This window comes from Lactuca saligna, chromosome 1, assembly GCF_052625555.1.
Source record: "Lactuca saligna cultivar CGN05327 chromosome 1, ASM5262555v1, whole genome shotgun sequence".
NCBI classification, from domain to species: domain Eukaryota; kingdom Viridiplantae; phylum Streptophyta; class Magnoliopsida; order Asterales; family Asteraceae; genus Lactuca; species Lactuca saligna.
This window is the reverse complement of record NC_136417.1, coordinates 24,312,844-24,318,843: the sequence shown is the minus strand read 5'-3', so window position 1 is coordinate 24,318,843 and position 6,000 is coordinate 24,312,844. Positions and strand designations below refer to the sequence as shown.

Below are 6,000 nucleotides of genomic sequence, written 5' to 3'. Positions count from 1 at the left end.
AGATCGACCCTACTCGGCGAGTACACGACGATATGCCAGAAGATAAACACGACTGCTAATTTAAAGACGGATAAGTATGGACCTACTCGGCGAGTTGATTCTGCTACTCGCCGAGTACCCTCTGTTTTGGGATATCTTTAAAAGACGAATCCTTATCCCATGGGACGGAACTCCTGGCGATTTTTGAAGGATTAGCTGCGACTAAAAGGTTCAGAAGGTGCTAAGGAACCCTAAGCTTCAAGAGTTGGAAGAATTCAAGCAATTAGGTTAAGTCTACCACTTAGACTTAGGAATTAAACATGTTTGCTTTCATAAACTTTGTTTTTGTGTTTGTTTCTACTGCAACTATGAGCTAAAGTCGTTTTTGTTTCTGTTTGGGGAATACCAAAGAACTCCTATGGTTTAATTATTAATTCTTGTTTAATTGTCTATTGGTGATTTATTAAATTAAGTTTGTTAAAGAACCTTATGTATTAATCACTACTATTTTCTGTTAATTGGAAGGCAATTAGGTTGCATGAACATCACTTAATTGTTAACCTCATATGTCTATGTGAATGCTAAAACGTATGCTTGGAAGTAATGAGTATGAAACTAAGATTAATAAGAAAATAGGAAGATTAATGTGTGAGCTTGTTTGAGAAACCATCAACAAGAGGTTAATTGAATTAATAACTTAATTGACCATTACAAATCTTATTTAATCCAAATAATTAATCTAGGGAATTAATTAGTTTAAACACTTGATCAACGCTTAAATTAGTTAATTGTCTAAGGGTTAGGAGTAATGAATATGAACCTAACTATTATCATTGGTAACCAATAGCAATTAATCCACCTTAACTTAAATAACCATAGGAGTGAATTGGTTGAACCTAAATAGAAACATCTTTATTAAATTTGGTAAATAGTTGTTGCTTTAGTTAATTAGTTAATTTAGTTTGTTTAAGTTTCTAGTCTTGCAAAACTAGAGAAAAACCCTTTACTTTTATTATTTGTTTTAGTCAAAATTAGCTATTAGTTTAATTGCCCGTTCCCTGAGTTCGATACCTTACTTATCAATCTATACCACTTATAGACAGGTTCACTGCCTTTGTGTGCTCAAATTACTAATAAAAAGTAGGGATAAAACTAGTTGAATTTACACACATCAAGTTTTTGGCGCCGTTGCTGGGGAACGGTTCTAAATAATTAAGCTAATTCCTAATTTTTTCGATCCTTTGTGTGAGTTTACTTGCATAAAGTTCATTTATTGCAATTTAGTAACTAGTAATTAGGTTTTAGTATCTGTTTTAGTTAGGTTAAAAACTTAGATTTTTTTTGAAATATCACTGATACTCGCCGAGTGCACTCGCACCTACTCGGTGAGTAACAGTTTAGTTAGAAATTTTTTTTTATTTGTTTACAACCTTTTTGTTCTTTTTACGTTTTTATTTGATCAATTTCAGGACTTTCATGACCATAGGAGCAAACACACCACTGGTACCCCCGTTTGAAGACCCCGAATCCGAATTGAAAAGAAACACCATTGTCCAACTTGAAGACTGTTTTTGGGAAAAAGAAAAGCAGCAAATCAAGAGCTTCAAGCGCTTCCTTGATAATTGAGGAGCCAATTCAAGAAGATACTAGATACGAAACAGAGGAAGAAGACGAGGCAACGTACGAACAAGAAACCAAATCGGAGGAAGAGTTAGCATTCACTATGGCTAACATTGATGAAATTCCCATGGGAGAATGGAAGAAGAGGATGCGCGACGACCATGGCCCTGGACTTGTGCAACCTGCAATTCCCGCAACTGCCACCTTCGAGCTAAAAGGTCATATCCTAGCTTCACTCAAGGAAATACCTTTCTATGGGAAAGATCATGAAGATGCCTACAAACATTTGGATGAAGTAAATGATGTTGCTGATTACTTCAACATTCCAAATGTAACCCGCGAAACTCAACTACTTCGGATGCTTCCGGTAACCTTCAAGGGTGCTGCTAAAGACTGGCTCAAATCACTTCCTCCCGGGTCAGTCACTACTTGGGCCAGAATGAAGGAAGAATTTATTGATCACTTTTGTCCACCATCCAAGATAGCCAAACTCAAGAAGGCCATTGCAAACTTTGAACAACAAGCTGGAGAGTCGTTATATGAAGCATGGGAGAGGTATAAAAGTCTGCTACGAAATTGCCAACACCATGATCTAAATAGCCAACAAGAAGTTTCCATCTTTTATGATGGAGTCAATGTCACGACCCGGCAGCTGCTAGACTCACAAGGCCCACTTACAAAGAAGCCACCCCGGTGATCAAAGAATTAATTGAAGAATTCTCTAAACACTCTAGAGAATACCACAACCCTAGGAATGATGTCACGAGGGGAGCTGCATACGCTGCTACTGAAGATTTATCCGCGGTCATGGCCATGTTAAAAACCATGGATAGGAGAATGGACAAAATGGATCAAACTATCCATGCCATACGGGTGGGTTGCGAAAATTGCAATGGACCTCACCTCACTAGAGATTGCGATTTGGATGAGAACGGCAACAAAAAGGCACAAGTATGCTATTCGAGCAGTGACCGGTATGATGAGGACTGGCGCAAACAAAAGAAGGAGTGGCTGCCTTACGAAGAGTACAAGAAGGCCAAGGAGGAGAAGTACAGACAAAAAGGGAGAGGCTTTTACCAAAAGGAGGAGCCGGTGCAAGAGAAGAAGCCAAGCTTGGAAGAAATGCTAACTAAATTTGTGGCTGCTTCCGAGAAAAGACATAGTGACCACGATGCTGCTATCCAAGAAACAAGAACAATGCTCAGGAACCAGCAAGCATCCATCCACAACATAGAAACACAGCTTGGGCAACTTGCTCAACAACTAAACCAAAGGTCACCGGGTGAGCTTCCTAGCAAAACCGAGAACAACCCACGAGGCGCGCAAGTAAATATTGTTACCACAAGAAGTGGGAAGATTATTACTCCCCTGACCCCCATTCGAACTGAAGCGAACAAGGACTCACTGAAGGAAGGAACGGAAGTACAAGTCGAAAACCAACATTCACAATCTGAGAGCCCTACTCGCCGAGTAGGACCGATGGACTCGGCGAGTACATCTGCAAAAACAAAAGAACAGCCACCCTTGAAACCATACCAGCCTCCAATGCCATACCCAGCCCGAGTCCAGAAGGAGAAGCAGGAAGAGGAATATCAGAAGTTTCTTGATCATATTAAAACTCTTCAAATAAACATTCCTTTCATTGAAGTCGTCATGCAAATGCCCAAGTATGCAAAGTTCCTTAAGGAACTCCTGACTAACAGAAGAAAGATGGAGGAAGTGCAGAAAGTAGTACTTAATGAGAATTGCTCCGCCGCTATGCTAAACAAATTACCAAAGAAGAAGGGTGACCCGGGGAGCTTAACTTTGCCTTGCCAATTTGGCAACTTGGCTGCAATTCATGCCTTAGCTGATTCTGGAGCAAGTGTGAACCTTATGCCATACTCGTTCTTCAAGAAGCTGGACCTTCCGGAGCCAAGGCCAATTCGGATGGCAATCCATTTGGCAAACAAGACTGTTACTTTCCCAAGAGGCATATGTGAAGATTTGCTAGTGAAAGTAGACAAATTTGTCTTCCCGGCTGATTTCATCATTCTCGACATGGAGGCGGATCCGCAAGTGCCAATCATCCTTGGAAGACCCTTCCTCAACACCGCTAGCGCCATCGTAGATATGAGAGATTCTAAGCTCACATTGCGAGTTGGGGACGATTCAATGACATTCGGGGTAGACCAAGCCATGAAGTACTCAAGGATTAGTGACGACACGGCGTTCTCAATCGACATGCTTGACGAATTATTAGAATAAGACATACCTGAAGATTCCAGCAAGTTTGCAGCTTTGGAAGAAGTATTCGATCCAGAAAAGGACTTATTAGAGATTGAAAGACTGTTGGAAGAAGCGGAGTATGAAGAAATAAAGAACCAAGCTGAAAGCCCTACTCGCCGAGTAGACCCGATCTACTCGCCGAGTACATCTGAAGAAAAGCCAGCAGTCGTGAATGCCGCCACCAACTCGCCGAGTACCAAACCTACACTCGGCGAGTCCGTCACTATGCACAACAAATTGGAGCTCAAAACACTACCTGACCATCTGGAGTATGCCTTTCTGGAAGAAGGAAATCAGAAGCCGGTGATTATAGCCTCGGATCTATCCAAGACGGAAAAGGAGGAGCTTGTACGCGTGTTGAAGAAAAGGAAAAGAGCCATCGCATGGAGCATCTTCGACATCAAGGGAATAAGCCCATCCTACTGCTCTCACAAAATCAACTTAGAAGAAGGAGCAAGGCCGGTGGTGCAACATCAAAGAAGATTAAACCCGAACATGCAAGAAGTCGTCAAGAAGGAGGTGGTCAAGCTTTTGGATGCAGGAATCATCTACTCCATCTCCGATAGTCCATGGGTGAGTCCGGTCCAAGTGGTGCCCAAGAAAGGAGGAATGACGGTCATTACCAACGAAAAGAACGAGTTAATTCCAACGCGAACGGTAACCGGTTGGCGAGTGTGCATCGATTATCGCAAGCTAAACGATGCCACTCGCAAAGACCATTTTCCCCTTCCTTTCATAGATCAAATGTTAGAGAGACTATCGGGCCATAGCTACTATTGCTTCTTAGACGGGTTTTCAGGGTATTTCCAAATACCCATAGACCCAATGGACCAAGAAAAGACCACCTTTACATGCCCCAGTGGAACCTTCGCCTATAGACGCATGCCATTTGGACTATGCAATGCACCTGCGACATTTCAAAGGTGCATGACTGTGACATCCCCAAAATCACGGCCAGAAAAGACCGATTTTGTTTATGCTTTATAAAAATCAGAGTACTTCATTTTATAAAAAGGTTGCGGAATTTGTTCCCAGAAAAACACGATAAATACGTTATTAAAACATTTTCGAAGAAACGTATTTTTATTCATCTTAAAACGTTTGGGATGTCATCGTTAATACAGAAACATAAGCATAAACAGAACTTACATTTATTTACACTAGTGATCTACACCTCTTTAAATCTCTCAGTGTAATGTCACTTCATTTCGTCACCTGTGGTATACATAAACTGAGTGGGTCAGGTTGGGAAACCTGGTGAGTACATAGGGTTTTCAACCCACAATAATATAATTATTATGTTTAATCAAACAATCAACCCAATTACCATCCCCATTATCTTCTTTACTCTTTAAGGATTTATCCTAAGAGTCATCTATCCTTCATTCGTTTATTCCGAAGTCCCTTACTTCCAGGGTTCTAGGACTGGCACTAAATCCATAGCTGCCAATGTTCGTTCATAAAACACTAATTCCATAGCTGTTATAGTCTATCCATCGGGTACTAAATCCATAGCTACCAGTCTTTATCTAATAGGTACTAAGTCCATAGCTACCAATGTTCAACAGGTACTAAATCCATAGCTACCAACGTCTAACAGGTACTAAGTCCATAGCTACCGGTGTTTGTCCCATAGGCACTAAGTCTATAGCTGCCAATGTATACTCACATCATCTTCTATCTCTCATCATTTATCTACCCATCATCATACCCAACATATTCGTATATATAAAATACGTATACAGTTTAAATCCTTTAAAACATGTATAAAACGTTCATCCAGCATAGACAGCAAGTATTCAGATAATATACACACATAGCACGTAGTTTATATAAAATACTTCATATCTATGTGTAAGATGAAAGGGACTATGCACTCACCTGATTAGGTGGTGATTCCGAACTCAGACAGCACTTCGTTATCTCAAAACAATTTTCCTCGACAAAACCTAGTATCAATACCACTAGAGTTTAGTTTTTAACGTTAACCACGACTAATTAATAGTCTAGCTATTATTACTATTATATAAGCGTTAAATAGCACTCAATATAACTCATAATAATAGCCCAAATAATTATTTTAAGGTCCTAATAATGTTACTATGATTAAATAAAATCTATATTAAATATAGT

At 40.0% G+C, this 6,000-nt stretch overlaps 1 non-coding gene across 1 annotated transcript; it reads right to left on the bottom strand.

Annotated features, from left to right (window-relative positions):
- Positions 1-2,086: 2,086 nt before the first annotated feature.
- Positions 2,087-2,193, bottom strand: LOC145027965 (small nucleolar RNA R71). The gene has a single exon (XR_013675725.1). It is a non-coding gene; the product is annotated as a small nucleolar RNA R71 (small nucleolar RNA).
- Positions 2,194-6,000: the final 3,807 nt, after the last annotated feature.